Source organism: Mustelus asterias, chromosome 8 (assembly GCF_964213995.1).
Source record: "Mustelus asterias chromosome 8, sMusAst1.hap1.1, whole genome shotgun sequence".
Classification (NCBI taxonomy): Eukaryota; Metazoa; Chordata; class Chondrichthyes; order Carcharhiniformes; family Triakidae; genus Mustelus; species Mustelus asterias.
In genome coordinates this window covers 107,558,219-107,582,951 of record NC_135808.1, presented here as the reverse complement: position 1 = coordinate 107,582,951, position 24,733 = coordinate 107,558,219, and the positions used below count along the sequence as shown (strand labels likewise).

Sequence of the window (24,733 nt, the reverse complement as noted above, 5' to 3'; positions counted from 1 at the left end):
AAATTTACAAAATGTTGCCTGAGGGAGAGGCCATCTATTCTGAAGATCCGTCGGTCGAGTAGCACAGAGCACTTGTACAGGACCAGAGCTCATTTTCCATTCAGGCTGCACAGTGGCACAGCAGTTATCACTGCTGCCTCCCAGCGCCAGGGCCCCAAGTTCAGTTCTTGGTTTGGGTCACTGTCTGTGCAGAGTTTGCACGTTCTCTCAGTGTCTGCGTGGGTTTTCTCCAGGTGCTCCGGTTTCCTCCCACAGACTGAAAGATGTGCAAGTTAGGTGCATTGGCCATGTTAAATTCTCCCTCAGTGTACCCGAATAGGCGCCAGAGTGTGACAACTAGGGGACTTTCACAGTAACTAATAAGCTTGAGAATCTTTTGGCTTGCCTGCATTCAGCCAAGGTCCAGAAGCCAGAATATAAAAATCTGCACTTTGAATAACCACATACAACTGTCTACATAAGAACATAAGAAATAGGAGGAGTAGGCCATCTAGCCCCTCAAGCCTGCTCCGCCATTTAATAAGATCATGGCTGATCTGATAGTGGATTCAGTTCCACTTACCCGCCCGCTCCCCATAACCCTTAATTCCCTTAATGGTTAAAAATCTGTGACTTAAACACATTTAACGAGGTAGCCTCTACTGCTTCATTGGGCAGAAAATTCCAAAGATTCACTACCCTCTGGGAGAAGTTCCTCCTCAACTCTGTTCTAAATTGACTCCCCCGTATTTTGAGGCTATGCCCCCTAGTTCTTGTTTCCATTGCAAGTGGAAATAACCTCGCTGCTTCTACCCTGTCTAGCCCCTTCATTATCTTATACGTCTCGATAAGATCTCCCCTCAACCTTCTAAACTCCAACGAGTACAGGCCCAGTCTACTCAATCTCTCCTCATAAGCTAACCCCCTGATCTCCGGAATCAACCTGGTGAACCTTCTCTGTACCCCCTCCAAAGCTAATATATCCTTTCTTAAATAAGGGGACCAAAATTGTACACAGTACTCTAGGTGCGGTCTCACCAGTACCCTGTACAGTTGCAGCATGACCTCCCTGCTTTTATACTCCATCCCTCTCGCGATAAAGGCCAACATTCCATTTGCCTTCTTGATTATCTGCTGCACCTGCAAACTGAGTTTTTGTGATTCATGCACAAGGACCCCCAGGTCCCTCCGCACAGTAGCATGTTGTAATTTTTCACCGTTTAAATAATAGTACATTTTACTATTATTCCTTCCAAAGTGGATAACCTCACACTTACCAATGTTATGCTCCATCTGCCAGATCCTTGCGCACTCACTGAGCCGATCCAAATCTCTCTGCAGACTGTGTCCTCCACGCAATTTGCTTTCCCACTCATCTTTGTGTCATCCGCAAACTCAGGCCCCTCCTCCAGATCGTCCATGTATATGGTAAATAGTTGAGGCCCCAGCACCGATCCCTGCGGCACGCCACTAGTCACTGATTGCCAACCGGAAAAGCACCCATTTATTCCGACTCTCTGCCTTCTGTTAGATACAGTAAGAAGTTTAACAACACCAGGTTAAAGTCCAACAGGTTTATTTGGTAGCAAAAGCCACACAAGCTTTCGGAGCTCCAAGCCCCTTCTTCAGGTGAGTGGGAATTCTGTTCACAAACAGGGCATATAAAGGGGGGTTACCCCCACAGCTTGCCTGGACCTGCAGAGTTTCACTGGCTGTCTTGTCTGGAGACAATACACATCTTTTTAGCCTGTCTTGATGCTCTCTCCACTCACGTTCTTTGTATCTCAAAGACTTGATTAGCTGTAAGTATTCGCATTCCAACCATTATTCATGTAAATTGAGTCTGTGTCTTTATATGCCCTGTTTGTGAACAGAATTCCCACTCACCTGAAGAAGGGGCTTGGAGCTCCGAAAGCTTGTGTGGCTTTTGCTACCAAATAAACTTGTTGGACTTTAACCTGGTGTTGTTAAACTTCTTACTGTGTTTACCCCAGTCCAACGCCGGCATCTCCACATTCTGTTAGATAGCCAATCCTCAATCCATGCTAACACTTTACCCCCAACTCCGTGTATCTTTATCTTATGCAGCAACCTTCTGTGAGGCACCTTATTGAATGCCTTCTGGAAATCTAAATACACCACATCCACCGGTTCCCCTGTCAACTGCGCTTGTTATATCCTCAAAAAATTCCAGTAAATTAGTCAAACATGACTTTCCCTTCATGAATCCATGCTGCATCTGCTTGATTGAACCATTCTTTTCCAGGTGTCCTGCTATTTCTTCCTTAATGATAGATTCCAGCATTTTCCCAACTATGGATGTTAAGCTAACCGGCCTGTAGTTACCTGCCTTTTGTCTACCTCCTTTTTTAACAGTGGCATTACATTAGCTGTTTTCCAATCAGCTGGCACCTCCCCAGAGTCCAGTGAATTTTGATAAATTACAACTAATGCATTTGCTATTACTTCTGCCATTTCTTTTAGTACCCTGGGATGCATTCCATCCGGACCAGGGGACTTGTCTACCTTTAGTCCCATTAGCCTACCCAGCACTACCTCTTTAGTAATAGTGATCGATTTAAGGTCCTCACCCCCTACAGACCCATGACCGTCAATTATTGGTATGCTATTTGTGTCCTCCACTGTGAAGACAGACACAAAAACTTGCTTAAGGCCTCGGCCATTTCCTCGTTTCCTATTATTCTCATCTTCTAAGGGACCAACATTTACTTTAGCCACTCTTTTCCGTTTTATATATTTGTAAAAACTTTTACTATTAGTTTTTATATTTTGTGCTTGTTTACAGGCGGCACGGTAGCGCAGTGGTTAGCACTGCTGCTTCACAGCTCCAGGGTCCCGGGTTCGATTCCCAGCTCGGGTCACTGTCTGTGTGGAGTTTGCACATTCTCCTCGTGTCTGCGTGGGTTTCCTCCGGGTGCTCCGGTTTCTTCCCACAGTTCAAAGATGTGCGGGTTAGGTTGATTGGCCAGGTTAAAAATTGCCCCATAGAATCCTAAAATGCCTAGGTTAGAGGGATTAGCGGGTAAATATGTGGGTGTAGGGCCTGGGTGGGATTGTGGTCGGTGCAGACTCGATGGGCCGAATGGCCTCCTTCTGCACTGTAGGGTTTCTATGATACTTTCATAATCTAGCTTTTCTTTCTTTATTGCTTTCTTAGTAGTTCTTTGTTGTTTTTTAAAGCCTTCCCAATCTTCTAGTTCCCCACTAATTTTGGCCACTCTGTATGCATTGATTTTCAATTTGATACTCTCCTTTATTTCCTTAGTTATCCATGGCTGATTATCCCTTTTCTTACATTCTTTTTCACTGGAATATATTTTTGCTGAGTACTGAGAAAAATCTCCTTAAAAATCCTCCACTGTTCCTCAACTGTCCCACCAATTAGTCTGTGTTCCTAGTGTACATTAGCCAACTCTGCCCTCATCCTATTGTAATCTCCCTTGTTCAAGCAGAGGACACTGGTTTGGGACCCTACTTTCTCACCCTCCATCTGTATTAGAAATTCACCAATATTGTGATCACTCATTCCAAGAGGATCCCTCACAAGGAGATCATTAATTTTACCTGTCTCATTACACAGGACCAGATCTAAGATAGCTTGCTCCCTCGTAGGTACTGTAACATACTGTTAGAGGAAACTATCGCGACAGCATTCTAAGAACTCTTCCTCAAGTCCACCGTGTCCGACTTGAGTTGATCAATCAATATGGAGGTTAAAATCCCCCATGATTATTGCTGTTCCATTTTTACATGCATCTGTTATTTGTTTGTTTATAGCCCACCCCACCTTGAAGTTATTTGGGGGCCTATAGACTACGCCAACCAGTGACTTTTTCCCCTTACTATTCCTTATCTCCACCCACATTGATTCCACATTTTGCTCCTTAGAGCCGATATCGTCTCTCACTACCACCCTGATGTTATCCTTAATTAACAGAGCTACCCCACCTCCTTTTCCTTCCTGTCTATCCTTCCGAATTGTCTGATACCCCTGGATATTTAGTTCCCAGTCCTGGTCACCCTGCAACCACGCTTCTGTAATGACCACTGGATCATACCCATTTGTACTGATTTGTGCCGTCAACTCATTCACTTTGTTTCGAATGCTACGTGCATTCAGGTAAAGTGTCTTTATGTTAGTCTTTCTTACCTGGACCCGATTTGTTAGTGCATTCCTTTGTTTGCATTCTCTGTTCCTTCTTGTCACAGACTGGCTATTCTTCACCAGACCATCTCCTTGCACTGTGTTGACCACCTCCCTTCTCATGCTTGTCACCTTTTTCACTCTGCCCGAGGTTAGATTCCTGCCACCTTCTATACTCTCTGTTCTATTACGTGGTCTACTTCTTAGATGATGGGGAATACACCGGACACTATTAAAAACAAGACAGCTTCCAAAGCACCAGTACCCTCAGGTGCTAGCTTCAAGTGAATCTGCAAAGTAAGGAGCGAATATCATGGTGGAAGAAGTTAAGCACCTAAAACAGCCTTGTAAATTTTGCAGTCATTTATTTTAGAACATAAATAAATACTTCTGAATCTCCAATGGTGCAACTCTTGATAGATTAGAGGCTGCCATTTTTAATAACAAGTATTATCCCATCTAAAGCACAATCTGTTAACATTTCAAGTGACTCTCTTCGTGGCATTGCTCATGACCTTTAAATGATGCTTTAAAGTTGATTTTTTAGTGTTACAAGTAGGCTTACATTAGCACTGCAAAGAAGTTGTGAAAATCCCCAAATCGCCACATTCCAGCATGTTTGGGTACACTGAGGGAGCACTTAGCATGGCCAACGCACCTAACCAGCACGTCTTTCAGACTGTGGGAGGAAGCCGGAGCACCCGGAGGAAACCCACGCAGACACGGGGTGAACATGCAAACTCCACACAGACAATGACTCAAGCTGGGAATCAAACCTGGGTCCCTGGCACTGTGAGGCAGCAGTGCTAACCACTGTATCATCGTGCTGCCCCAACAGAATACTCATGTTGTAATTTGTACATTTGCATGAAAATGAATATTAATCATTTTGATTATTAAGTTCTGTATTTCATGAAGTCTGGTGGGGAGGGGTGGAAAGAGGCAGATTTTCTTGGGGTAGCTGATCATTAACTTGAAGAAACCGGTCTCCAGCAAATTGTGTCTGTGTCAGCACAAATATATACCACGACCAACTTTTCTCCAATTCGAACACCTACTAACCTGGTTTTGTTTCCCAACACATTTTCCATCTATACTGCTACCTTTCTTGTCAAAAGGCATGGCTTCATTTTTTTCTAAACCAATACCTCATGCACACATTCTGAAAGTTTTGTACTAAAATGGGCAGGAAAGTCTACCATTCTCCAGGCACCAATGCAGCATACCCTTCAAATAGGTCAGTGTGGATTTTACATTACAGTTATTCCTCGTTGAGCACTCCTAATGTTCCTCAGAAACAGCATGATAAACAAAAAAGTGAGATAATTACTTTCCCATAATAAAATGAGGGTTCAGGAGAGTATTGGAGAGCAAGTCGGAAGCAGTGAGGTGGTTGGGAGAGGGAAGTGGTGAGTGGGAGGGCGTAACGGCAAGTGGGAAGCAGTGAGGTAGTCAGGAGATGGAAGTGGCGAGTGGGAAGCAGTGAGTTGGTCAGGAGGGGGAAGCGGCGAGTGGGAGGGTGGGAAGGAGTCGTGAGAACTAAGCGGCGAGTGGGAGGGAGTCGGGAGAAGGAAGCGGCGAATGGGAATCAGCAACAAAATAAAAAGGAGCAACGCGGTGGCAAGCAGGAGGCAGGGAGTAGGAAAGGGAGGAAGCAAGGCAGCCAGGTGAATGAAGCCGTTTAAAAAAATTCAAGCATTTGCAGTTACAACATGGTTATTGGTTCGACAGTAACCGCAGGAAAACAAAAATGGAGGCAGCACAATTCAGCTAAGTTCTGTCATTGATAAACCATGCTGAAACAAAATGTGCACGTTTTGACAGGAAATCATGGTCAAAGTTGGTAAGATGGAAGGTCTCCCCTCTAATTATCCTTGATTATGCGGTCATGAGTTTTAGTGGGACAGTACTTGCGGTCTGAAATATGGTGCTAACATCAAATGGTTTTTTGAAAAAAATCAAAAACCAAGACAGAGTCACATAAACCCCCTCAACTGTTGTTTCGAAAAATGTTTTAACTGCAATCTTTTAGGAGAATCTAAAGTTAATGCACAATTTTTAAGTGACAATTTCATTCACACAAATGCCAGTTTTCCTGTAATGCTAGTTCCCAGTAATACAATAAAACAGTTATTCTCTTCCAGTGATCCAGCCACCAAGCTAGCTCTGCAACAGCAAAGTACGCCAGCCACAGTGCAGGAAATTTGCAAGCTGTCACACTGCAAAACAGAAGCATGTTCAAATATTTTAAAAGATGACAGTTTTCAAGTTTATTTATTAGTGTCACAAGTAGGCTTACATTAACATTGCAATGAAGTTACTGTGAAAATCCCCCAGTCACCACAGTCCGGCGCCTGTTCGGGTACACGGAGGGAGAATTTAGCAAGGCCAATGCACCTAACCAGCATGTCTTACAGACTGTGCAAGGAAACCGGAGCACCCGAAGGAAACCCGCATAGACACGGGGAGAACGTACAGACTCCTCACAGACAGTGACCCAATCGAACATGGGCCCTTGGTGCTGTGAGGCAGCAGTGCTAACCACTGTGCCACCGTGCTGCCCCAGGGTGCCTCAAACGAGGACCACTTTTTAAATACTTCAGATGGCAAAGGACAACCAAACAACTACTGGATTACTTTATCAACTCAATTTGATAAGGTTTAAATGGCTCAGAAATCATGCATGATTTATCGGCTACAAATTGGCCCGTAAATGTTTTGGGAGGGTATGTCGCCATCCGCCCCCAGGCTGTCCTGCCAAGACAGGCAGCATACAAAGTTTGTGTTGCCTCCTTATTTGGCAGATTGTTGTTGGCTGGCTGCACGCTGGGGAGCTTAGCACGTGTTCCAGCTCTTAAAGGCAGGCTTTTCCTCTTACAAGGAACCTACACTGACCGAAAGGAAGCTGTTGCTGACTGCCAGTACTGCAATTTCGAACAAGGCAAATGAAGCACCAGAGCAAAAGGAGGACTCCCAGTCTCTCAGGTGTTGGAGGCCTTAGTCATGGAGATTGATCAAGGAGAGAAGCTATGTTTCTGCAAGGGGCCAGGTAGCCTCAAGGAACATTATCCAAGATCAATGCGAGAAACCGGACCCATTCTTCACTAAAGTAATCAGGAAGTTACTTCTGGTTTTTCAGGCTGTTCCATACGTCATATTGGAAATCTCATTCCCAGTCTTTGCGGAATATTTGGATAACAGACATGGCACAGCACTCTCATCTGAGTTTCAGTCCCTCTCCAGATCAGGTTAGCTCAGTTGGCTGGTTTGTGATGCAAAGAGATGCCAACAGCACGGGTTCAATTCCTGTACCGGCTGAGGTAATTCATGAAGGCTCTGCCTTCTCAACCTTGCCCTTTACCATGGTGTGATGATCCTCCGGTTAAATCACCCCCAGACAGCTCTCCCGCAGTCTATAGGTCATCTGGGACTATGGCTTCTTCACCTTTTACTGAGTGAGTGCTACTGTTTAAAGTACTGGCTTTCAGATGAGGTGTTAAACCCCGATCCCTTAGAACTAGATATGAAAGATACCACACAAGTATTTTGAAGAGCAGGGAGCTTGCCCTGTGTTCTGAGTGATATTTATCCTTCAGTCAATAATTAAAACAAATTATCTACTAATTATTGTTTTTGTGGAACTTTACTGTGTGCAAACTGGTTGGTTCCCTACATTAAAACAGCGACTGCTCTTCTAAACTACTTTGTTGCCTTTGAGCACTTGGGATGAAACCACATGGACTTTTTCTTTTCAATTCCAAGAGGCAAAACTAAATTATATCCTTATGGTTTCATCCATGTGACCAAATGTAATGCACATTCTGGAATGCAGTCAACAGAAACGAGCAACTTAAAAATTCCGTTTCAGATCACCAAGTCTTTCTATGACATTGGTCACTCTTTCAAGTTTCTTTGCAAGGGTATTCCCTCTGTGTTTCCAATAATGTAATGCTTTGGTTGCAATAATGGCAACCTCACCTATGATTTGCAGTTTTAAAAAAAGTGGTAACATATTACTTGCTATTCAGCTCATCATTTGATCCATCATCACTACCCTCAAACCGGCTCCATCATCATGGCTGATCAGATTGTGGCCTCAACCTCACTTTCCTGTCAAGATAAACTTTGACTCTCCTATCCTGACTTTGAGCACAAACAGGCCTCCGGAATAATACAAAAAACTACTTGGTTGGACATTTCATAGAATCCGTACGTGTGCAGAAGGAGGCCATTTGGCCCATTGAGCCTGCACTGACAACAATCCCACCCAGACCCTTTCCCTGCTAATCAACCTGACACTAAAGAGCAATTGAGTGTGGCCAATCGAGCTAACCAACACATCTTTGGAGCGAGGGAGGAAACCGGAGCACCCAGAGGAAACCCATGCAGACATGGGGAGAATGCGCAAACTTCACACAGACAGTCCCCAGAGGCTGGAATAGAGCCCTGGTCTCTGATGCTGTGAGGCAGCGGTGTTAACCACTGTGCCAATGTGTTGCCAGAGTTGGACAGCGATGCCCCCAAAGTATGGAGTTATGCAGTTCACCAAACAGTTGGTTATTTCCTCTTCCCTCAACAGCAATGCATTTACAGTCACAGTTTTCTGTAAGACACAGGAATAAAATATGCTTGTGGCAAGTTGGCAAAATAATCTTCTCTTACTTGTGCAGCTGTACTTATAAACAAAAGCTGAGGCAAAGACAGTTTCACGATCACTGCCAAAAGTGCATGCAGATGCAGCGGGGACAACAAAATAGCTTGGAGGTGTTCCTAGAACCCCAGAGTGTGAAGGAGATAAAACAAAACGCAGTTGGAATGACAAGATCAGATCGCAAGAGTTAACTAAGCAGGGTCTGCACTGTGATTTGTGGCCATAATTTGAAAAGAATTTGGGACCGCATACAAACCGGAGCGAGGTATGAAAATAAATCAAACAATGCCTTGGCACTTAATCCTGGTGCAGTCAGCTGGAAACCAGTCACTTTAGCCACGTGCCAAACACAAAGAACCCATAGCCTAGTCCCAGTCGGATGTCAACTGACAAAAATGCAGTCACATTCCATACACTCACCAGCATTGCCATGGCAGGAGGAAATTATCTATGGGAGCCTACAGAGAGAAGAGCAGGGCAGCAGAAGAGAAAACGCAAACGTCAAGCACACTTGTGTGTGTGTGTATAGATGTGCATACACACGTGCAGGTACACGCATACATCTAATTATCATACAAATGTTAACAAAACAAAGTTTACAAGCATACAAATCAGGAGCAGGTATAGGCCACTCGGCCCCTCAAGTCAGCTCCACTGAGCATGACAGATCTGATTGTAATCTCGACCACGCATTACTGCCTACCCCCGATACAAATATTCAAAAGAGAGTGAAAGGCAGAGCTTGATAGATTCTTGATAAGCAAATACTCTGCTTCCACTGTCTTTTGAGGAAGTGTGTTCCAAAGACTCAACTCTTGAAGAAAAAAAATCACCTCAACTCTGTTTTAAATGGGTGACCCCCTATTTTTAAATAGTAATGCCCCCACTGGCCAAGTTTGAGATTTTGCCACAAGGGAAAACATTGTCTCCACATCCACCCGGTCAAGATCCCTCAGAATCCTATGTTTCAATTATGTCACCTCTTACTCGTGTAAACTTCAGTAGATACAAGCCCAGCCAATCCAGCCTTTCCTCATAATACTACCTATCCATCCCAGGTATTAATCAAGTAAATACGTTCTGAACTGCTTCCAACACATATACATCCTTCCTTAAATAAGGTGACCAATACTGTTCAGTACTCCGGATGTGGTCTCACCAATGCTCTGTACAACTCTCTACTTTTGTATTTAATTCTCCTCCCAATAAATCATAACATTCGATTACCTTTCCTAATTACTTGCTGTACCTGCATACTCGCCTTTTGAAGACCCAACATTCCCTGGCCCGGTCAGAAATCCTACCTCCACTGGATCTCATCTACACCCAAGCTTCATTACAGCCAAAGAATTTTGATCCCAATAGTTAGGCAAGTGATTTGGTGTGTCACAGCACCTGTAACTACTCGAGTTACTGCATCTGGTGCATGTTTGGCAACTCATGTCTTTGTTTGTGTTTAATACGTAAAAATCAGTTTTTAATCTAAAAATTACATGCCAGGAACATGACCACCCCCTCACACCCCACTCTTAGAACATGCTTTATGGGGAAGATAATTTCATTTAGTATGCCTTAATCCAGGAACACATTAGGTGCACTAAATGAAGGGTAGCAATGGGCAAGGTTTGAAGGAGATGTATAATGCAAGTTTTTTTACACAAAGGGTGGTGGGTGTTTAGAACTCTCTATTGGGGGAGATAGTGGAAGCAAATACGATAATGACTTTTAAGGGGCGGCTTGACAAATACATGAATAGGACGGGAATGGAGGGATATGGTCCTGTAGGGGGTTTTAGTTCAGACGGGCAGCATGATTGGTGCAGGCTTGGAGGGCTGGATGGCCTGTTTCTGTGCTGTAATTTTCTTTGTTTTTTTCTTTTTTCTTTGATAACTATGGTGGAGAGAGAAACGATAAACCAAGTAGACAGAGGAGCACCACGCAGAAAGATCTGACAAGAGCTGCTAAAGTAAGATACTCAATTTGTATTTCTCATAACACCTGTAACTCCAGCACTCAGTATCCTCTCTGCCCTCCTCCCATCACTTCCATACATTTCATTCCATCAGCTTCCGTTGTGACTGCCACACTCTATTTATTACTCTCCTTACAATTACTTCCCTCACTTTCTCACCGTTCACACATCCACACTATTTCATTCTCAGAGTCATAGAAGTCTAACAGCACAAAGAAAAAGACCCTTCAGCTCACTGAGTCTGTGTCGATCAAATACAAAGCATCCAATTATTCTAATCTAATTTTTCAGCACTTGGTCCATAGCCTTGGCATCACAAGTGCACATCTAAATACTTAAATGTCATGAAGGTCTCTGCCTCCACCACCCTTTGGGTGAAAATGCTTTTCCTCACATCCCCTCACCTTAAATCTATGCCCCCTGGTCATTGATCCCTCCACCAAGGGGGAAGTTTCTTCATGTTTACTGCATTTATGCCCCACATAATTTTCTACATCTCAATCGTGTTGCTCCTCTACTCAATCGTGTTGCTCCACTCTAGCTGTGGCCTAACCAACATTTCATATTGATCCAGCATAACCTCCCTGCTCTTAAACTCTATGCCTCTGATCAAAGGATGTGCATGTCATCGCACATGGCTTTCACAAATACACAACTTCCTTTTTTGGTCAGCCAAACTGGCACACACAAATACAATGGAGCAGACCAAGAGTGGAGGAAGGCTGCCGTCAATCCACTTACTGTCCTGATGAAAAGCGTAACATTTTGCAAGAGGGGATATTTTAGGAATGTAACTGACGAGGCTGGAGGATAGTCCGCCCAAGTGTTTCTGGTCATCTTAGCCTTTCTTCTCACTGAAATCTCACCCTCGTACACTATCAATGACAAAGTGCCACTGCATTCAGCAACCACTTAACATTTCTTCCTCCCTTGTCGTTAAATACTACTCTTGTCCCCATCTTCCCTTGCCCAGATGCAGAACATGTGGAGAGCCTTGTGGGAGCAAAGGAAGAGGAAGACAACCCTCCAGATGATGACCATCTCTTGACTTCAGCACCATTTCAGTCACATAGTTTGGGTGAAGTTTACTTTATTATCCTCATTTCAAAGGAACAGGATTGCTTGCTTTATTTATAAGAATAAGTTATGAGAGATAGATGATATGCAGCGGACTCCCAATGAAAACTAAATTCAGATCCAAGGGTTTAAGCCCGTCTGGGACAAACCACTATCCTGTCATACATGCTCCAGAATCCCATCAAGCCAAACCACTTCCCAATGACTCTCACTGTAAAGAAACTCAGTGGGCCAAACATCTGTTGTACAGTATTAGTGGACCAAGTGTGAGAAGTCAGAACTTTCCAATTCTTACTCAAAAATAATATTTACTCCACTTTTAAATGAGAGAGATTGGGACAATTTGTTAGAAATCTTACTTTCAAATTCAATTTTTTCAAGTTATGAATGGGTACTTTAATGAAAATCTTTCTAAAAGGCCCAATTCTTCCACCACACAGTCACCTGTATTTTGTTTAAAGTTAATCTCAAGCCAAAATCACTCAACATAGTTCAATTCACTAGCCAAAAAGCCCTTATACTTAATGGTCCAGAACCAATGTACTTACAGGACTAGTGATTTCAGCATTACAATTGCAGATCTTTCTTGTGACTTCAGCATCAAAGTCCAAATTGCATTTCTAATAACATCCCCTGCCCTTTATTGCATTAATAATTTTGCTATTTTCATTTAGAACAGCTCTTTGCCATTCCTCTCCTCCTAGTCTCTTTCCTCCTTGGGTGTAGTATGAGTATAAGCAGTTCACTATTATTTTTCCAAATGTTCTTCACATATGTATTTGGACTGTCAATATTAGCCTGGAATTTGGAAATGGGTAGGACACTCACTCTAGGCTCCACAAACATTCCCAACTCAATGATGGGGCAGCTCAGCACATCAGTGCAAAAGACAAGGCTGAAGCATTTGCAATCTTCTTCAGTCAGAAGTGCCGACTGACTGTTCCATTTAAGCTTCCTCCTGAGGTCTCCAGCATCACAGATGCTCGTCTTCAGCCAATGTGATTCACTCCAGATGATATTTAGAAATAGCAGAAGGAAATTACAAAGGCGATGGGCCCTAACAACATTTCAGCAATCGCACTCTAGACTTGTGCTCCAGAACATGCTGCAGCCCCTAGCCAAGCTATTCCAGTACAACTACAACACTGGCATCTAACCGACAATGCAGAAAATTGCCCATATGTCCCATACGCAAAAGCAGGACAAATTCAAACTGGCCAATTACTGCTCCACCAGTCTACTCTTGATTATCAGTCAAGTGATGGAATATGTATTTGACAATGCTATCAAGCAGCACTTACTCAGCAGTCACCTGATCACTGGCGCTCAGTTTGGGTTCTACCATGGCTACTCAGCTCCTAACCTCACTACAGCTTTGTTCTAAACATGGGCCAAAGAACTGAACTTGAGAAATGAGGAGAGAGCAATTCTCCTTAGCATCAAGGCAACATTTGACCAAGTATGGTATCAAGAAACCCTAGCAAAACTGGAGTCGATGGGAATCAGGGGAAAAACCCTCCCCTGGTTGGAGTCATATCTAGCACACAGGAAGATGGTTGTGGTTGTTGACAGTCAATCATCTCAGCCCCAGGTAGGCCCAACCATCTTCAGTTGCTTCATCAATGACCTTCCCTCCATCATAAGGTCAGAGGTGGGAGTGTTTGCTGATCATCGCAGTGTTCAGCATCATTTGCAATTTCACAGATAGTGAAGCAGATATGTAGCAAGACCTGGACAACATTCAGGCTTGAGCTGATAAGTGGCAAGAAACAATGACTTCACATAGGTACCAAGCAAGGATCTCCCACAAAAATAATCCATCACCAAATCCCCCATCATCATGGGGGGTTGTGATTGGTCAGAAACTAAACTGGACCAGCCACATAAACACTGTGGCAACATGAAAGCAGGTCAGAAGCTGGAAATTCTGTGGCAAGTAACTTACCTCCGGATCCTCCAAAGGGTGTTCACCACATACAAGGCACATGGCAGAAGTGTGATAGAATAATGTTCACTTTCTTGAATGAGTGTAGCTCCAACAACACACAATGATCAACAACATCCAGGACCAAGCAGTCTGCTTGATTGGCATCTCATCCACCACCTTCAACATTCACACCCTCCACCATTGACACAGTGACAGCAGTGTGCACTATCTACAAGATGCACTACAGCACTTCACCATGGCTCCTATGACAGCACCTTCCAACCCTGACAGTTGACATAGAGGAACACCTGCAAGTGGAGGCGATGGCCTAGTGTTAGTATCACTAGACTATTAATCCAGAAACTCAGCTAATGTTCTGGGAACCCGGGTTCAAATCCCACCAAGACAGATGATGGTTAAAGTAATGTTTATTTATTAGTCACAAGTAGGCTCACATTCACACTAATGAAGTTCCTGTGAAAATCCCCTAATCACCACACTCTGGCGCCCGCAAATTCACACTGTGGGAGAATTTAGCATGGCCAATGCTCATCTTTGGACTGTGGGAGGAAACCCATGCAGACACAGGGAGAATGTGTAAACTCCACTCAGACAGTGATCCAAGCCAGGAATCGAGCCTGGGTCCATGGAATTCAATAAAAATATCTGGAATTAAGAATCTGCTGACCATGAAACCATTGTCGAATGTTGGAAAAACCCATCTGGTTCACTAATGTTTTTTAGGGAAAGAAATCTGCTGTCCTTACCTGGTCTGGCCTACATGTGACTCCAGATCCACAGCAATGTGGTTGACTCCCAACTGCCCTCTGAAATGGCCTAGCAAGCCACTCAGTTCAAGGACAACCAGGGATGGGCAATAACTGCTGGCCTGCCAGCGACACCCATATCCCAAGAATGAATTTTTAAAAATTGCTCCAAGCCAGGCATCACCCTGATTTGGAACTATATTACCATTTCCTAATTGTTGTGGAGAGAAATCCTGGAAGTCCCTTCCATCAGCATTGTGGGTGTATCTACATGATGGATTGCAGCAGTTCAAGAAGGTAGATCACCACCACATTCTGAAGGATAATGAGGAATAAGTAATAAATACTGATCGAGCATAAAAGACCAATCCTGCGTTCAACCGTTCCAGGATTATAAGACAGCATTATGGGTGAGAGCCCTCACTCATTCACCCCCTAACTGAGGGGTACTAAAGCCAAGTGTAATGACTGTGTTGCTGCACTTGAGACATATTTCAGTATATCGCTCTCAGTGCATTTGCCTACTCACCCAGAGGAACTCACCGTCTACCTTTTCGAATAAGTAACCAATTTGTCCAAACTACACCACCAAAAACTGATTTTATCACACATTCGCATGCTGTTTTTTGGGACCTTGCTGTGCACAAACTGGCACTTACAATTTAGTAAGAAGTTTAACAACACCAGGTTAAAGTCCAACAGGTTTATTTGGTAGCAAAAGCCACACAAGCTTTCGAGGCTCTAAGCCCCTTCTTACAATTTACCCAAAGTAGTTGTGATTGTTGAAGATAAATAACTTCCAGAATATATAGTTTGAGCTACATGAAAATTAAAATGAAATGTGTTTTACTTTGTGCGGCTCACAAGGTTCCAGGCAGCCCAAGACAACGAGCTTGGGCACTTCTGTCATAAGTGAATCAAAACAAACCTGTTTTGAGCAGATGGCATAGCTTCAGTTTGTGCATGCACTGTTCTGTCTCCACTATCGGAGCCAATTACATTTACCTACCAAGTTTGATATGATATTAGGTTTTTCTTAAAAAAGACAGAAAAAAATGCCATTAAATAAGTTTCCAATTTTGTTTGACAAATCGGTGTTTCTTCCATCTGCTTAGCTTTGACAGTTTACTGATGTTGGAATTCTTCCTCCTCACATACTTTGCATTATCTGTTCAAGCACTCCCATCCAATAGAAACAGTGGCCATAAAAAAGTGGCACGCAAAATTTTAGCTAAACTATCAGAATTTTAAAACTTTGGTTCACCTCGACCCACATTCGAAGCTTAACTTTTGCTTGATGGAACAATGCTAGTATCAAAGCATCAGCAGAAAAGCAAAGAAAAGAAAATCAATCATCTCATAACTGTTCACTTTGACAAACCTGTTTCCTCTCTATGATCTAAATAACCACTGCCAAGGAGATGATAAAAGAATGAAAGCACATGCAACATACCGAATGTCTATTAAAGAAAGAGATTCAAAGTGGGGGTGATGAGTGAGAAAGAAAGGAGTTACTGCAATTTTACTTGGGGTGAAGTTGATTAATGCCAAAATCCTCATTGGCCAGACACTGCTTTCTCACCAAGACCCCCGAAATTAAAGATGCACTTCTGTATCACATTTTATTCATTGCTTTCCCAAGAGAGTTTCCAAGGGCGGGTGGTTTAATCTGTACCTGACAGCAGATCCATCAGATATGCTAATAAGGCATCTTACCTGAACAAACAGCCTCAAGAGCAGATTAATTTATCGTAATTGTTAAAAGCTTCATTAATAATGCATCTAAGGGTTACAAAACACAGTCTCCAAATGGAAATGTCTAATCTTTGTTCCAGGAAAGCTACACTGTAGTTTCTAGAGCCACTCCATTGATCTCATTTTTTTGTAAACTTGTGTCAAACGTTTATGACCATGGATCTGCTACATGTTTTTTTTTATAGAGCGTGTTTATTGAATACTGAATGCACTCAAAGTTGTTGCCAGAATGCTTTCCAAAATGCTTCTGCATTCTTGTTTCCTTCAGCAAGCTGAGGACTTTCAACAAGTGTTTCCCATTATAAAAAATGTAAGAGAAGTACTTTACAAATACTGTGAAACCATTTTTTAAAACCATTCCTTTGTTCCCTGATATAGGTTTTCTCTATAGTTATTTTGACATTTAAATGGTATTAACGAATACAGTTCAACCCTTATTTCCAAGAATGTCTGCAAAGTCCACTTAATTAAATGCCAAGAATGAGACCAAAGTCCCAACATCACAGCACAGTAACTGGGCCCATATGACCAATTAAAGCAGCACAATTGCGGCAATGTTATCCAATAAACCCACAATTACCACCCCACACACAGACCTCAGTGCAACCTTCAGCTCTGGGACGTAGATTCAAATTAATCCAGACTAATGGAATAAATATCTTCTTTCCCCAGCAGCTGTAAAGTGATGTTCAGAAGTCTCAACTTAGTTTATGATGGACCTAAATTCACCATACTAAATGAAGCATTAAATCACCAGGCATGTCAAGAAAGGCCTAATAATGTGCGATGTGGGCAGTGTTACATTATTAAAGTCAGTAAATGACTCCTCAAATGAACATACTCCCAAAGCAGTGAAACCATGGGATGCTGACTGTGAAAACATTTCATGCCCACACAATCACACCAGCCACCAAACCACTTTGGACAACACTGCATAGAGTGTGTTTTGAATTTGTACACAGGCGCACACACCCCCAGGCCCCAGCACATAGACACATCTGCATCTATTGTCCTTTGTAAGCCCTCAAAGAGGTAGCAATGATCCAGAAACACAATATGGAGGTCCTAGATTAGTCTCTCTGTAGAGTAACTCATCTGTCTCCATCCCTCACCAATTCTATGACAGTTTAAAAATACAAATCTGAACATTAGAAACACAAGCCATTTAGCCCTGAGCTGTTTCCACCATTCAGTTTAGATCACAGTGAACAGTACCTCAATTCCATTTATCAGCCTTTGCTCTCTCACAGGACGACTTCTTAAAACCACATTTGTTGTTCCAGCCAGGCACATGTTTACAATCAACTTGAGCTCATCCAAAATGTTGTGGCTTGTATCTAAACACTCAACAAACGTCCTGCTCACCCATGATCAATGGTCTCTCCAGTGCTCTCCGTGGACTGCTGCCCCTTTAAGATGCATGCATGCATCAATCTTAAAGGCACCGGTGCTTACATGCAGTCGGTTTGCTCCCTGTGCAGCCCGTTCCAGGTTGCTGTGTAGCTGCGCACCTGAGAGGGAAGATTGTCCATCACCCCTGTTGGTTCATCTGCATGAGTATCGCGAGATCAGGAGCTTCCATATTTCCACATTCTTGTTTCCTAGATTCTCTGTGATCTCATTCCTCATTATTTCTGTAATCTCCTACAGTCATGCAATCCTCTTCGATCTTTGTACTTCTCCAACTTTGGCCCTTGTGCATCCCCAGTTTTCATCACTCTACCATCATTGACCACACTTTCAGCTGCCTAGGCCCTACACTCAGAAATCCCTTCTTAAATCCTTCCCACCCCCCATACCTTTACAATGATTCTTAAAACCTACTTCTTTGACAAAGCATTTGATCACCCGTTCCAATATTGGTTTCTGTGGCTCAATATCTTTGGTTCTGTTTACATAGAAGTCAAAAACATTAAACACTGATTTCTTCTCTCTTTACAAGGAAGTTGGCAGCCAGCTAAGCATAAGCATTGGAATATCCCAGAGATAAATAATAACCATATAATTAATCTACCATGGCTTTGGCATTGCCCCGAATGTCAAGCTAAACAGGTTCATCAACTATCAAGACACTAAGCAATTACCCGAGATAAAATATTAAACAGGATTACAAAATAAAAGGCAAGTCTTTGCTCATTCATCCAGCCACAGCAAGAAATGGAAGACATTTAATCAAAGGATTTTACATGAAATCAGCTTCATGTTTGTCACAAGCTTCAAGTTTTTAGGTGTCCAGATCACCAACAACCTGTCCTGGTCCCCCCATGCCGACACTATAGTTAAAAAAGCCCACCAACGCCTCTACTTTCTCAGAAGACTAAGGAAACTTGGCATTTGGAGCTACAATCCTCACCAACCCTAACAGATGCACCATAGAAAACATTCTTTCTGGTTGTATCACAGCTTGGTATGGCTCCTGCTCTGCCCAAGACTGCAAGAAACTACAAAAGGTCGTGAATGTAGCCCAATCCATCACGCAAACCAGCCTCCCATCCATTGACTCTGCCTACACTTCCTGCTGCCTCGGCAAAGCAGCCAGCATAATTAAGGACTCCACACACCCCGGACATTATCTCTTTCACCTTCTTCCGTCAGGAAAAAGATACAAAAGTCTGAGGTCACTACCAACCAACTCAAGAACAGCTTCTTCCCTGTTGCCATCAGACTTTTGAATGGACCTACCTTGCATTAAGTTGATCTTACTCTACACCCTAACTATAACTGTAACACTACATTCTGAACTCCCTCCTTTTCTTCTCTATGTATGGTATGCTTTTTCTGTGTGGTGCACAAGAAACAATACTTCTCATTGTATACTAATACATGTGACAATAATAAATCAAATCAAATCAAAATCACGTACAAACCAGTCAGGCTGTGACAACCAAGTTTCAGGTGCCAGGCACTTGCTACTGGGCAATGAGAGACTTAAACTTGAATATCACTGAACAGTCCGCACATTCTTTCTCCCATACTAATAAAGAAATCTGCAAAGCAAGAAAGAGACGACTCTTGTCTAAATAAATTTGCAAAAGACTAAGAAAGTATGTTACACAGCATTGCACACAATGAATAATTAGAAATCTAAATGATAAGCAAGATGATTTTATTTCCTACAGTGCAACAAATGGTCATTTGCAGCTCAAGGCTTATATCTGAAACAGGATGTTGGGGGGGGAGGAGGAAGGGGAGAGAGAGAGAGAGAGAGAGAGAGAGAGAGAGAGAATGAGAATGGATATGTACACGAGACCAGAAGAACGTCTGAAAACACAGTAGACATTGGTGGGGCACAGGTAATGGAGGATGCACAAGAGACCAGAATTGGAGGAATGTAGAGTTCGTGGAGGGTTGGACAGCTGGTGGAGGTTAGAGAGATTCTGAGGGATAAGACCATGGGAGAGTTTGGACACCAGTATAAAAATTTCAGAATTCTGGCTACACACATGCGCAGCCGCACAAAAGAAATTAAAGGGGCTGTGCGAGCACTTGTGAAATCACCCACATACCCAGGGATTAAAATTGCAGGGAATTTTGGAGCCAGTATAGGTGTGATTGAACAAGCCTTAATCTGAGATTAGCTATGATCAGTAGAGTTTTAGATGAGTTCAAATTTATAGAGGGTGGAAGATGGGAGACCATCCAGGACTAGAATAGGCAAATCTGGGGTGATAGCGCAAGTTGATTGGGTTTCAGCAGCAAATGGCAGGAGCATAGGCAGGCAATATAAAGGGAATCTTGAGGGGGAGCATACAGAATTGGAAGCTCAACTCATAGTCAAATAGGTTGCAAACAGTCTCATTCAACTCAAGATAATGGTCAGGGGAGGGATGGGATCAGTTGCTGGCAGGTGAAAGATGCAATTGGAAAGGGGTTAAAGGAGAAATGAGACAAGGTTGGGGCAAACCCATGAAGTGGAACTCCTGGCACAGTTGGAATGAGTAGAGGGCTATTGGCAGCGAGTGGAATGGAAAACACAACGTGAGCAGAATGGTTGGGAGGAGATGGGAGCAGGATAACAAAGTTGAAATCTCTCAGCATTGAGGGGGGGGGGGCGCACGGGGCACGGGGGGTGTGCTAAAGTCTTGCTCTGATGTTGGGGTGTGAGTGGAGGGTTTAAAAAGCATATCTTGCTAGGTGAGGTGAGGGCAGGGAGCAATGCTTTGCTCATCGAAGGGGGGTTGGAGCAATATCTTGCCGAGGAGTGGCTGGGACAACATCTTAGTTGCGGGTTTTCTGCACATCTACCCTACCAGGAGAAAGAATGGAATCTTGGTTATGTGGTTTTGACATCATTTAGGGTTCTCATTGTATAAACCATTTAATCTTGTAATGTTTAATTTACACCTCGAAGTCAGTACATTCAGAGTCTCAAGACTATTTGCCAATTTATAATTCAGTACCACATACACACTATCCTTCCACATTTTTGTGTCAGCAGCACTCACAATTCTGTTTAATGACAGAATGACACTTAAATTAAAGGACACCGGAGGAGAACTTCTGGAGCTCGACAAGCAGTATATTTCATTTTCTGTAAAATGCAGATTGTTATCTGGTGTAGTTGTTTTTTGATAAGATACAAGGCCCCAACTGCCTGTTCTGGTGGATATAAAACACTCCATGGCATTAGTTAAAAGGAGGATACAAGATTTTTGTCTGGTGGTCTGGTCAATTTTTATCCCTCAACTAAATTTGATTTGATTTATTGTCACATGTATTAGTATACAGTGAAAAGTATTGTTTCTTGCATGCTATACAGACAAAGCATACTGTTCACAGCGAAGGAGAGGGTGCAGAATGTAGTGTTACAGTTATAGCTAGAGTGCAGAGAAAGATCAACTTAATATAAGGTAGGTCCATTCAAAAGTCTGACGGCAGCAGGGAAGAAGCTGTTCTTGAGTCAGTTGGTACGTGACCTCAGACTTTTGTATCTTTTTCCCGACAGAAGGTGGTGGAAGAGAGAATGTCCAGGGTGCATGGGGTCCTTAATTATGTAATACAGATTGCTTGCTCACTCATTTATCACATTGCTATTTGTGGGAGGTTACTATTCAGAAATTGATTGCTGGGCTTTCCTCCATTACAACAGTCACTACATTTTTAAAGGCATTCATTGGCGTTGATGCACTTTGGGATGTCCTAGGGTAGTGAAAAGTGTTGCAAAATTGCAATGCTATTTCTTTGCTTTTGGTATGGAGGTTAGGGAGAGGAAAGGGTATTTTTAGTACATTTTTCCCTTGTTTCTAATCATGCTGTCCTTTTCACATCAATGCAGGATTATAAAGCACATATTGTACGGTGACAAAAGTATAAGCAGATTGCACTCTACTATACAATACTTTTGTTCTTTTATAGAATGCAGGTGTTGCTGCCAGGATAGCATTGGTTGCTTATCCCGAATAGGCCTTGAATCGAGTGACTTGCTAGGCCATAGGAGTCAACCATATCGTATGCATCTTGGGTCACATGTAGACCAGACCCAGTAAGGATGGCAGGTCTCCTGAAGCAGATAGGTTTTTATGACAATCAATAATAGTTTTATGGTTATCCTACTGAGTCATAGAATCATAGAGGTTTAGAGCATGGGAACAGGCCTTGTGCCCAACTTGTCCATGCTGCCCTTTTTGTTTTTTAAAACCTCTAAGCTAATCCCAATTGCCCACATTTGGCCCATATCCCTCTATACCCATCTTACCCATGTAACTGTCTAAATGCTTTTTAAAAGACAAAATTGTACCCGCCTCTACTACCACCTCTAACAGCTTGTTCCAGGCACTCACCATCCTCCGAAAAAATTGCCGCTCTGGACACTTTTTTATCTCTCCCTTCTCACCTTAAACCTATGCCTTCTGGTTTTAGACTCCCCTACCTTTGGGAAAATATATTGACTAGCTGATCTGTGCCCCTCATTATTTTATAGACCACTATAAAATCACCCCTCAGCCTTCGATGCTTCAGAGAAAAAGTCCCAGTCTATCCAGCCTCTCCTTATAACTCAAACCATCAAGTCCCGGTAGCATCCTACTAAATCTTTTCTGCACTCTTTTTAGTTTAATAATATCCTTTCTATAATAGGGTGACCAGAACTGTACACAGTATTCCAAGTGTGGCCTTACCAATGTCTTGTACAACTTCAACAAGACGTCCCAACTCCTGTATTCAATGTTCTGACCAATGAAACCAAGCATGCCAAATACCTTCTTCACCACTCTGTCCACCTGTGACTCCACTTTCAAGGAGCTATGAACATGTATCCCGAGATCTCTTTGTTCTGCAACTCTCCCCAACGCCCTACCACTGCCCTGGTTCAATCTACCAAAATGCATTACCTCGCATTTATCCAAATTAAACTCCATTTGCCATTCGTCAGCCCACTGGCCCAATTGATCAAGATCACGTTGCAATCGGAGGTAACCTTCTTCAATGTCCATTATGCCACCAATCTTGGTATCATCTGCAAACTTACTAACCATGCCTCCTATATTCTCATCCAAATCATTAATATAAATGACAAATAACAGTGGAGCCAGCACTGATCCCTGAGGCACACTGCTGGTCACAGACCTCCAGTTTGAAAAACAACCCTCTACAACCAGCCTCTGACTTCTGTCAAGAAGCCAATTTTGTATCCATTTAGTTACCTCGCCCTGGATCCTGAGAGATTTTACCTTATGCAACAACCTACCATGCGGTACCTTGTCAAAGGCCTTTCTAAAGTCCATGTAGACAACATCAACTGCACTGCCCTCATTTATCTTCTTGGTTATCCCTTCAAAAAACTCAATCAAATTTGTGAGACATGATTTTCCACTCACAAAGCCATGCTGTCTGTCCCTAATCAGTCCTTGCATCTCCAAATGCCTGTAGATCCGGTTTCTCAAAATACCTTCCAACAATTTGCCCACCACAGATGTGAGGCTCACTGGCTTGTAGTTTCCAGGCTTTTCCCTGCAGCCTTTTTTAAACAAAGGCACAACATTTGCCACCCTCCAATCTTCAGGCACCTCACCCGTGACTATCGATGATTCAAATGTCTCTGCTAGGGGACCCGCAATTTCCTCCCTAGCCTCGACAGAGACTAGCTTCATATTGCAGAGTTATTAATTGAATTTAAATTCCACCAGGTGATGGGTTGCAAAGCTTTCCATTAGAGAAATCAGTATCGGTATTAACAAACCTTAAACCAAAGCACTCAGTGTACACATCACTTCTCCATACATCACTAAAATACAGAACTTTATAAAAGGTTATTAAATTGAAGTATATACTGTATAATAATGGTAACAATGGTAGTCATTTCAACATAGGCAAAGCTACAAGAACTTCTGCTACTTAAACACACTTGAAAGTATTCAAGACCAACAGCAACAGACATGCTGTTTAAAATATACAAAATCACTCAGTGCATGTGCTGAATGGGAAGTTTGCTTCAACTGTCTTCCCTAGTCATTAATTATATGTGTCTGCTACAAAGTCTGAAATTATCATGTCTTGATTCGCTATTTACTCACAAGTGTCTTAAATGCAATATGCTTTTTTTTTTAAACCTCACGTCACTGAATAATTTGTCTGGATTATTTCATTAACCCTCTTCACAATTTTGGAACTTTTGAACTGGATCACCTCATCTTAATGCAGCAAAATCTTCCTGAAGCATTTTCTGTTACTTAGATTTGGTCTCATCGGAGCCGTCTTACCCACATGCTATTCTGAAATTTTCCATGATTTTTTTCACAGCAATCTCTCAAACCTTTTCTTGATTAGTACTCATGATTATCTCTTTCAACCATTTAAAATTAGTTCTTTTGTTTTGTTGAAATAATTTTTACACTGAACTGCATTTGACTCTATGGATTCAGTTTTCTAACATTGTAAACCATTCTCAAGTTTGTTGCAAAATTTACTGCAACTTCAATTTGAACAAATCTGAAGTTCTTTCGCTCAGTGCCAGTGTGTGTCACTGTGATTTAGTTGATAGCACTCTGAGTCGTATGGTGCTAGGTTTCAAATCCCATGGATAAAAATCAAGAGTGACATTCCAGTGCACTACCAAGGGAGTGGCATTGTTGCAAATGCTACCTTTCAGATGAGACATTAAACCTGATTGTTTGGGTGGATGTAAAATAACCAGCAACTCTCATTGAAGAAAGGGAGGGAAGTTATCTCTCGTGTCCTAGCTATTACTTATCCTTCAATCAAATTACTAACATTATCACTGCTGTTTGTGCAAGTTTACTGTGGGCAAATTAGCTGTCACATTTCGCACATTACAACATTTCATTGGCTATAAAACACTTGGAGGTGTCCAGTGGTTATGACAAACATTACAGAAAGGCAAGTCTTTCTGATCATTTACAAATAATAAGACTCTCAACACCAAGTCCTGGAATGTTGGAAACTTTTCAGAACTAAAATGGTACATGAAGCTGGAGGTAACCTA

At 42.6% G+C, this 24,733-nt stretch overlaps 1 protein-coding gene across 3 annotated transcripts in view; it reads right to left on the bottom strand.

Annotated features, from left to right (window-relative positions):
• LOC144497425 (zinc finger SWIM domain-containing protein 5) overlaps window positions 1-24,733 on the bottom strand; it is a 207,658-nt gene that overhangs the window by 106,964 nt on the left and 75,961 nt on the right. The window contains exon 1 of one of the 3 annotated variants that reach the window (XM_078218687.1): window positions 19,157-19,189. The exons of the other annotated variants lie outside the window; for them this stretch is intronic. The gene's annotated coding sequence lies outside the window, so the exon portion shown is untranslated. Of the gene's footprint in view, window positions 1-19,156; window positions 19,190-24,733 lie in introns of those variants that run through there. 3 annotated transcript variants of the gene reach the window in all.